This window comes from Sinocyclocheilus rhinocerous, unplaced genomic scaffold (genome assembly GCF_001515625.1).
Source record: "Sinocyclocheilus rhinocerous isolate Xijiao unplaced genomic scaffold, SAMN03320098_v1.1 scaffold2383, whole genome shotgun sequence".
Classification (NCBI taxonomy): Eukaryota; Metazoa; Chordata; class Actinopteri; order Cypriniformes; family Cyprinidae; genus Sinocyclocheilus; species Sinocyclocheilus rhinocerous.
In genome coordinates this window covers 32,989-43,236 of record NW_015664014.1, presented here as the reverse complement: position 1 = coordinate 43,236, position 10,248 = coordinate 32,989, and the positions used below count along the sequence as shown (strand labels likewise).

Sequence of the window (10,248 nt, the reverse complement as noted above, 5' to 3'; positions counted from 1 at the left end):
TTCAACTTAACTCATATTTAACCGTTGCTTCTTGTCATTGTAGGCTTAGGCTACTTTTTGCAATGAATTGTAATGAATATACTAATAAATTCTGATCATGGCTTGTCTTGAAAAACGAAGACAGTTTGATGTTCGTCGTAGGAGATGTCACACTGCAGGACTGTGCGCAAAATCTTCTGACACTGCCAGAAGTTCGTCGGAGGTAAAATTTGATCGCAACGGTCATTAATCGGCTGTCGGTGAACATGTCAAACTAACGATCAAAGACTACAGATTTTAGCCTAGGATTATAGGAATCTTTTAGGATTTTCAAAATTTGTCTCAGATGACCAAACCGTGGCCAAAATCGCACAGTGTGAGCCGGGCTTAACGAATAATTCTGCAGAATAATATTCGGCTTAGGCTGGCGCAGTCACTCCTCATGTTTGTTGGATAACAGGTGAGCTAGGGGATCAGCGCGATATTATTCATAAACCTCTAGTCGTCACTACGCAATAATGAGTGTGTGAAGTGAATGAATGTAAACTTTATGAATTAAATGAGCGCAAATCAAACAACCGCATTGCTGTTGCCTCTCCGTGCATCTCTCAGAAATCAGAGCTTATATGCAGAGAGTATATTTAAATGTCATTGATTTAAACCTTGTATGATATGATACACCGCGCAATCGCCAATCAAACAGCCGCATATTACACCAAATGAGTATAAACTCTATGAATGAAACAAGCGCAAATAAAATAGCAGCGTTGCAGTTGCCTTTTTCCATGCATTTCCTGGAAATAACATAAATTAATTTCCATATTTCCAAACTGCATAGGAACCCTAACTGTTTTAATTAGAAAATATTTATTTATCGTATCACGAAAGGTCCCCAAGCTGGGATTCGAACTCGGGTAACCCAAAGTACAACTGCACTACATCTCGAAACACTGCCTATGAGGGTATCGGCTCCGACTGTTAGAAGATATTTAAATAAATGTTATAATCATACAAAATAAATATTATAGTTAAACACGGCATATTTGTTCAGTGATAATTACGAAAAAAGATATAACGGTCTTCTCAAGTAAATGTTTTGTGATTTTTGTGATTGTTGCAGATAAAGATACAAATACGGGCTCTGCTGCACACCCCTAATTATAATAATGTGACATAATAATGTGAAAACTGTAATGTAACAAAGTTCGTAGCTCAGGGAAGAAGGAGGCGGGAACCGGCGAACATTTAAACATAAAACTTTAATAATCAAATAAACAAACGCAAAACAAAAGTAAAAACATAAAACATAATAAAACAACAACATAAATAGTCCAGGCCTGGTCCTCTCTCGTCTTGCACTGTCGTCACTCCTCCTTTTATCCTTCCGGAGCTCCTCTGTGGGACTCGAGACCGGTGAGTGGTGCAGATGTTGCTCATTATCATTTACTCCAACGGCCTCGCCCCGCTCCACTCGTCACATGTAATACTAATCATATTACAGCTGTTGACAGCTTCACAGCTGTTAAATCTGATGTCTGTACGAAGAATATTGAATCCAGTCTTTTTTACCAGATCCCGTCAGAAGACATTTGTTTTGTCTGGTATCCAAAACCAGTTAACAGCAAGTCTGATACCAAAAATCAGTTAACTAAACTGTGTTTTGTCTGATACCCAAAACTGCATTAACTGAAGCCTGTGAGGTTGACAGAAGAAACCAAGGAAGAGCAGAAAGCAAGAGATGAAGTGTTAATAAAAATCAGCTGTTTTTTTTAAATAATCTTCCATATGTTTCAATGCTCAGACTTTGTTGTTTCAATGAAGTTGGGATGAAGTCCAGACAAACACACACAGGTTGTTATTCAGAATCCTTAGATCCTTCACAGCTATACGTAATGCAACTTGTCTCTAAAGGAAGGCTTCACCAAATAACAATTTCTAACAAATAGATAACTCAGTTCATGTCCCCCCAGCTTAAGAATGTGTGGGAGGTGATCAAGAATTTGCTGGCTCTAGTCTTTGGAATAATTTACCAGTTTCAATTAGAACTGACTCCTCCATACCTAGTTTTAAGTTCATGCTTAAGAAAAATTACTAATGTTTTAAAAATGCATACCTCGGGTCTTTGGCAACCCGGGATGTCATTCACTACCCTCTTCCTCCTTCATTTTTTAAACTTTCTTAGTATTCCTCAATCTATTCATTATATACAATATAACAAGAAAACAATTATAAAATATAAAAAGAATGTCTGTTTTCTGATTAATTGTTTGTAAAAAAAAATGTATGAGGTCGCTAGCGACCCGAGGTATGTAATAGTGTAAGTATATTTTTCCTGCGCAAAAATAATTAAATATCTGATGACTCAATAAGTGCAATTCACCTTCATTCCCCAAGGTGGCACTGCTTGATAGACAATGGTGAAGTGAGGTTTCACTCATAATTACCGCAGACATAAAAAGATTATCATCAGCATAAATTGAATTGGCTTGAATGGCTTTACTGCAGACCAATTACTGTACAATTGGCAATGAAATATAAGGAGGTATGTAATAGTGTAAGTATATTTTTCCTGCGCAAAAATAATTAAATATCTGATGACTCAATAAGTGCAATTCACCTTCATTCCCCAAGGTGGCACTGCTTGATAGACAATGGTGAAGTGAGGTTTCACTCATAATTACCGCAGACATAAAAAGATTATCATCAGCATAAATTGAATTGGCTTGAATGGCTTTACTGCAGACCAATTACTGTACTGTACACAATGAAATATAAGTGTCACTGTCATTTGATGGTGGATGTGGTGAATAAGCTGCCAGCGATCAAAATATGGATTTGGAAGTCATTGAAAACGATAGTTTTAAAAAAAAGTTGGAGATCGCGAATATGAGGCAGATATTGAATGTACTGGGGAAGTGCGCTCTGACGATGACAGTGATGGTAAAATCATCTGCTCAAATTGAACCCTACTAAGTTTCAAAAGGTAACAAAATATGCTTTATTTTATTCATTTTTAATTGCTATTAAAATATCAGGAGAGTTTTATGCTATTGCAGTAGTTAGAGATCCATCTGTGTTGGATATCTAGGTCCGGGTTGCTAAAGACATGAATATGTAATAATGTTTGGCGAAACATGTATGCATTTAAGGGTTAAAGAAGTCAGAAGAATGCACTCTGAGAGATGTTTAAAAAATGTAAGAAACACAAGAACACAGCTTGACCACATAGAAACCACTATGTACAATGAAGACCAGGGCCCTCAATTATAAAATGTTGCATAGAAACCATCCTACATTTTATCTAAGATCATTTGTCAAATGTGCATACATGTGATTCAGAGAAATTAATTTATAGACTGCACATCTGGAAGAGAGGTGTATACATGTTTTTTTGTCCATACGCATCTCTTCCAGATGTGAAATCTATAAATCATAAATGATTGTGAAATTGTGTTTAGCTGAATGATTTCAATGTCATTAGCATATAAAAAAGCACCAGTCAATGTCCAAAAGATTGGAGATCAAATCTGTGTGTACGCACGTTTTATGAATGAGGCCCCAGGAGTCAAAGTTGAAGTTTGATTGATAGAGAGTTTACCGAAGACAAAGTTCTCCACTTCCAAAGAGCATAGATATGAGTAAGAAATTCAGACTACAAGCTTTCCTATTTTGGAAGAAAATGGAAGTCAGTAGTGAAGCAAGAGTTAGATGTGAAGGAGAGAGCGTAAGAGGAGGAAAAGCAGGATGAGGAAAGACAGTCGTCTCTGATAAAATCAGAGGTGGATGGAACATTTTTCCTGCTTTTGTGAATGTCTTTGGACAGCATTAGCCAGCAAGGCATCCTTCCTTACCATACAGACACTGGAGGAAGCATGTGGTGATGTTCATGTGTGGGCTTTCAGGGGCTGTATCAATCACTCCAGAAGATTTTTTTTCTCTTCTGTTTAGCCAGGGAGAACATTGCTTGTGATGAAGATAAGATTCTGTGGCCAGGCCAAAATAGGAGGCAGGATGCAGTCTAATTTATTTTTTCTTAAAAAGCTCATGGTGAGGTCTCTTTCAACATGGCATTTGCAGGCCGTTAAGCCTTCTTGACCTGTGGATGAGGAAGGTCATTCCTGATCGGCGTCTCCAGAACATAAGGTCCCGATAGCAAGTGCATGTGAACCTGATCCTCCAGAGTGGGTGCCACCAAGGATGTATTCCTTAAGTGATGAACCACAATTGTAAAGGTCTCATGTGAAACAAACTCAAGGTAATCACCTTTGGGAGGAAATGCATTCTTGACAATGAGTGGTGCGTGACATGCTCGCTACAACAGATTTGACTTTATTTCCTGTAAGTCAGGTTCCCCTTACTGCTCAGTCACTTCTGGGTCCTGGACAGGTCAGCATATTTGGTATAGAGAAACAAAACAGTTTTTACCCCTCATATGTCATGATACTCAGGATGAAATTAAACGAAGTCATGATGTAGATTAATTTGTCACTGGCTTGCATCCAGTCATTTAGTGCCTGCCTGAGTCATTCCAGGCTTGGAAGGAACATCACTGTAGGTCTCTTTTGCAGACTCCTGGGTCTCATGGATGCTGGGAAATAGGTAATTCCCTTAGGTTTGCTTCCCATAAGACCTATATAATCACCTGTTCTGGAAGATCAGGCTCATATGCGCTTGCAATCAGTCCTTTAAGATCTGAAACACCCTCGTTTTGTCACCCTCAATTCATTGTCTAGCATTGAGTCAATTTCTCCCTTATCTTCAAATCTACCATGGCCATGTCAGGTTAACTGTATTCACCCCCCCCAAAAAAAAAAAAAACCCGAGAGGTCATAGCCCCTTGAAAAATTTGCAATAATGGAGTAAGGACCTTTGCCACGACTATTAATATGTTGATCAGATTCTTTACATTCCTAGTATTTAAAATTGTAAAAATGTTTTTTTCCCCTCATTGATGAGCATTATGACAATAATTTAAATATGACAAGAAAAAAAACACCATAAAATATTAACAGTACATTAACAAAAGTGTTGAAAAACATTTATATTTCTATATTTATGTATGTGTATTTTAACACTTCATTTTAATCTATCTTTCAAGGTTATCTGGTTGTATGGTAACAGAGGAAGGCTGTTCATATCTGGTTTCGGCTCTAAAATCAAACCCCTCACACCTGAAAGAGCTGGATCTAAGCTATAATCACCCAGAAGATTCAGGGATCAAGCTGCTCTCTGAACTGCTGGAGGACCCACAATGCACATTGGAGAAACTCAAGTATGTCGGGCATAACAAGTCAGCCACAGCTAACTCACTGTGCTTCATGTATTTATATAATGAACAAATTTCACAGCCACTTTCCATTCAACAAATTGTTTTGCTGGTATATTTTAGTCCAAGTACTATTGGTTTTTATTGTATGTATATATATATATATATATATATATATATATATACATACAATAAAAACCAATAGTACTTGGACTAAAATATACCAGCAAAACAATTTGTTGAATGGAAAGTGGCTGTGAAATTTGTTCATTATATAAATACATTAATATTTTATACAATTACTTGTCAATCAAACCAATCGATTGTTTGTTACAAAGACAAATAGCTTCAGGCACAAAAGTAAATTAATAATGATTTGTCAAACACTTAATTGTTCATAAACGCCATCCAAGGTGCATCGACTCAAAATAAGGGTGCAAAAAACCATCTTCCATAATTTTATGCACCATCTTCAACACTTGCTGTTCATAAAATGAAGTATCAGGATTCTGTCACTTTGGACCTGGAGTTCCTGGAGGTTCCAAGTCCGGTGGTCCTACATCTATCCCAGAGCCACTCAATCTATCTGTCACAGAGGCTGACCAAGAGTTTTTTGAGGGGTAGTGGCAGGATCCTGTCACTGTGGTCTCTCATGTTTAACCCTCTGAGGTCAGCGAACGTGCCGGCACATTCAGTTGCATTTTTCCTGATAATGGCAAAAAAGAACTTAACTCCATAATTTTTGGTCATACAGAAAACAGTAAGATACAACTTATATTTGTACACACTCGCAATAACAACAGAATATTGTGCTTTTGTAAAATAAAAAAACAAACAAACAGGGTGTGCTTTCTGCCATCTTGGTCTCCATGAACTTCTTTCTGAAACGCATCACAAAAATGAACCAAAACTCAGTGAGTACTCGACACAGACATGAGATACTGTATGTTTATAGAAAGCTTGAAATGTCTACTTTTATATGATGTAAGTCATAACGAAAAAAAATATTCTCTGATAAAGTAATCCGTATGAAACCAATGTGAGGTACAGTGTTTCCCGTTTGAGCTCATTATCTGTAATGTAGTCACACCCACTCACAAGCTATTTAGTTGTTAATCATCCATGTGAGTGACGCGAACATGTAAACACCCACATTACCTCGATAAACAAAGCAGCAAGCTTCAAGTTCTTCTATGCTACTTTTAGTTTTTGGAAGAAAACGTGCTGTGAGGAATAAGCCTTGAATTTACATCAGAAGAAGAATGCAATGCGATGTGACGCATCATGCGGCTTGATCCAGCAGAGGAGATCATTTCTGATGAGTAAGTCATTTTTATTTTCTTAATTGCATTAGTTAACGTGTTATTGTGAGATAAACTTATACACATTTTACTAGTATCCCAAACTATAATGCCAGACTAAAATGAAATCAAGTGAAACGTTTTGAAATATGAAGGCAAACTTTCACTGCATCTAAATGTTGTACAACACAAGGATGTTTTTATGCTCTATAACAGGGGTCTTCAACTAAAATTGCTTGAGGTCCAGTAATGAACCCTCCTCACCAGCCGAGGTCCGGACAATTATATAGGCCTACCTAAAAATATGAATTGATTGTTTTTTCCAGACCAGGGTATCTGCAGGATATTTATGATCATATTTAAGACTTTTTAAGACCTTTTTTAAGACCTGCATAAATAAAATTAAAATGACTGTAAAAAGCATGACTTAGAGTTCAGATACAGGTTTTCACAAAAACAAAAAGTTTTTTTTAAATGATTAACTTCACATTTCAGCCTTTAAACCATTTTTTAAAGAAAATGGAGGCAAAAGTATCAATTATTATATTAATTTAAACAATTATTATCAATCAATTATTATAGCCTATTATTTAAATAACATAAATATATGTTACTGTCTTAATTGTTTACATTTTTATAATGCATTATTTCTTCTTGTCGATCCACTAGTTCACATTTACAGCTCTGCGTGTTTGCTGCATAAAAACATGGGTTGATTTTCACATTGACTGAACAAAAACAGCACACAGGCTTAATAAAAATGCTAATTCATTCTCTGCCAGCAGGTGACACTTTTGTAATGGCAGAAATATAGCGGTTTCTTCGGTAACGGCTGTACAAAAAGCAGCGCAGCAGCTGACTTTGAAACGTGCAGCGCTCATCTTCAATGAAATCATAGCCTTTTGAAGTTTATTCATCACACATTTAACCAAATAATCCAACAGACCCCTCACACAACAATCCGACTGGGTGCTGGGATGTCTGTGAACAACCCCCAGGACACTGGTTACCATGGCAGCAAGGACACCTCAACCAGATAACATAGCTTTTATGGCCCCATAGAATTCCGAGTTCCCTTTCAGTCGGTCACTTCAATGTTGTGTCTAAGTTTCCAACACTAGGGGTCGCTCTTGAGAGCCCAGACCCCTCTGACATAATTGAGAAAAGGCCAATGAAATTGGTGAGCAAAATTTGCATAGCTGGCCACACCCCATACATCCGGGTATAAATAGGCCAGTGTAGCATTTGCTCACTCGTTCTGTTTTTCGGAGACGAATGCAATGTTTCTCATTCACTCATTCACCTCTTGATCTCATCGTCATTGGATCTACGGCACAGGCAGCGGTCTCTCCCTTCTCATACACAGCTAAGTGTTGTGAGAGTACCCCTGGGTGATTCAACGGCGATCTTTAAGAGCAAACTTCCTCCTAAAAGAGTAAGTTATCTAAAAGAGCTTCACAGGTGGAACTGTGTGTGTTTACAAAGATGCCTTTCCATCTGTGCCATTCTTGTTGCGGATATTACATCTCTCTAAATGACCAGCACGAGCGCTGCATTCAGTGTTTGGGCCGTGCTCACGCTGAAGCAGCCCTTGTAGATGGTTCATGTCCCACTTGCGAGGACATTGTCATAGGCAAGTTGCGTTCGCGTTCTTTTCTAAAAGAACCTGGGTCACCCTGTCTGCTTCCCGCTCTGGTCCTTCTACTTCCGGGTATGAGGCCGCAGCGATGTGCATGAAGAGCATGTGGAGGCAAGAGAAGTTCTGCCGGGTGAATTCCCGCGTACCTCTTGCTCCTCTCACACTTCGTGTCCTCCGGTTGAGCTACCAGATGAGTTTGAGAGCTCATCTCAGGGTGAGTTCAATCTCTCATTCGGTGCTCGTGAAGAGGATGAGTTGTCTCTCATAGCATCAGAGGGCAGGCTTGAACCATTAGAAGCTGATGACTCGGCTGAACCAGCTCCGTTTCAGACTGAGGCAGATGCTGAAATGGCGGCCGGTCCCAACCCAGAGGTTTTACATGAACTGCGCTCAGCGACCAACTATGCCCTCCGGGTTACGAAGGTCATGGCGCAGGCTCTGGGCAGGGCGATGTCCATGCTAGTGGTCCAGGAGCACCACCTGCAGCTCAACCTGGTTGAGATGTGGGAAGCCGAAAAAGTACGCTTTCTTGATGCCCCCATTTCCCAGGTTGGTCTCTTTGGTGACAACATTGAAGAATTTGCGCAGCAGTTCTCCACATCCTGCCTCAGTGTGGGTCAGGCCCTGCACCCCTGAAGCAGCAGCCCTCGTCTGCTCGTCGCCGGGGACGGCCCCCTGCGAGGACTGCTGAAGACCTGCAACAGCCCTGTCAGGCCTGAACAGTGGCCCGCCACTTGCAGGAAGGTGGCACTGCCAGCTTGTTCACAAGGCACTAATAACCCCAGGAAGGTTTCAGAGTGTACCTGAGATGGGTGAACTGGCAAATTACAGACCCATTTCAAATCTTCCGTTTATGTCTAAAATTTTAGAAAAAGTTGTGTCTGCTCAATTGTGCTCCTTCCTGCAAAAAATGATTTCTATGAAGAATTTCAGTCAGGCTTCAGGCCCCACCATAGCACAAAAACTGCACTTGTTAAAATTACAAATGACTTGCTTCTTGCGTCAGACCAAGGCTGCATCTCATTGAATAATGAGGGAAATTCCTGCAAACATGTAGGTTAGATGAGTAAATAAATCCACACATACTATCAGATTAAATCAGTCATTTGAAAACAGCGTGAGTGATTCAGCTGTACTGCGTCTTCTCTCACTCTCAAAGCGGCTTCAGAACAGCGCATCTCGTCTGCACTACTGCACGCTGCGATAAAAGACTTTTGCTCCGGTTTCGGGACAGTCGACAGAATTGTCACTTGCCTAATCGAGTCATTACATCGTCACAAAACTGTATCATTTGCACATCTTTTTAAGTTTAAGCCACTCGATACTCGCGTGCTCCAAATATTAGATAGCAACTTGTCTTTTGAAAATCATATTTCCCATGTTAAAAAAACAGCATTCTTCCACAGTGCTTAATTTGTAAATTGCGAGGTCCCGGAACAAAGTGGGGTGACGGATCCGGCATGATTAGAGGAGGGAGAGGTAACGGAGCATTTGCGCAATGGAGGACCAGCTTACGTGATTAACAGCGTGCATCTTCTTACGGTCATGAAAAAAATGGAAAAGTCATGAAATTTTAAAACAGCCATTTCCAGGTCTGGAAAAGTTTTGGAAAAGTCATGGATTTTTTTCCTTAAATTTCTGTATAATAGAATTATGTTTAATCTGCTTTCGAGTTTATAATGAGGGAAATTCCTGCAAACATGTAGGTTAGATGAGTAAATAAATCCACACATACTATCAGATTAAATCAGTCAATTGAAAACAGCGTGAGTGATTCAGCTGTACCGCATCTTCTCTCACTCTCAAAGCGGCTTCACAACAGCGCATCTCGTCTGCACTACTGCACGCTGCGATACAAGACTTTTGCTCGGGTTTCGGGACAGTCGACAGAATTGTCACTTGCCTAATCGAGTCATTGTTGCATCGTCACAAAACTGTATCATTTGCACATCTTTTTAAGTTTAAGCCATTCGATACTCGCGTGCTCCTATGCGCTCACAGTCACATCCATAGCGCGCATATAGTGCAGCCTCGCGAGTACCAAATTGAGTTATTTTTCGCAG

General features: G+C 39.5%; 1 pseudogene; it reads left to right on the top strand.

The window, feature by feature from the left end:
- The window catches only part of LOC107729216 (uncharacterized), a 45,148-nt pseudogene that overhangs the window by 7,830 nt on the left and 27,070 nt on the right, over positions 1-10,248 (top strand).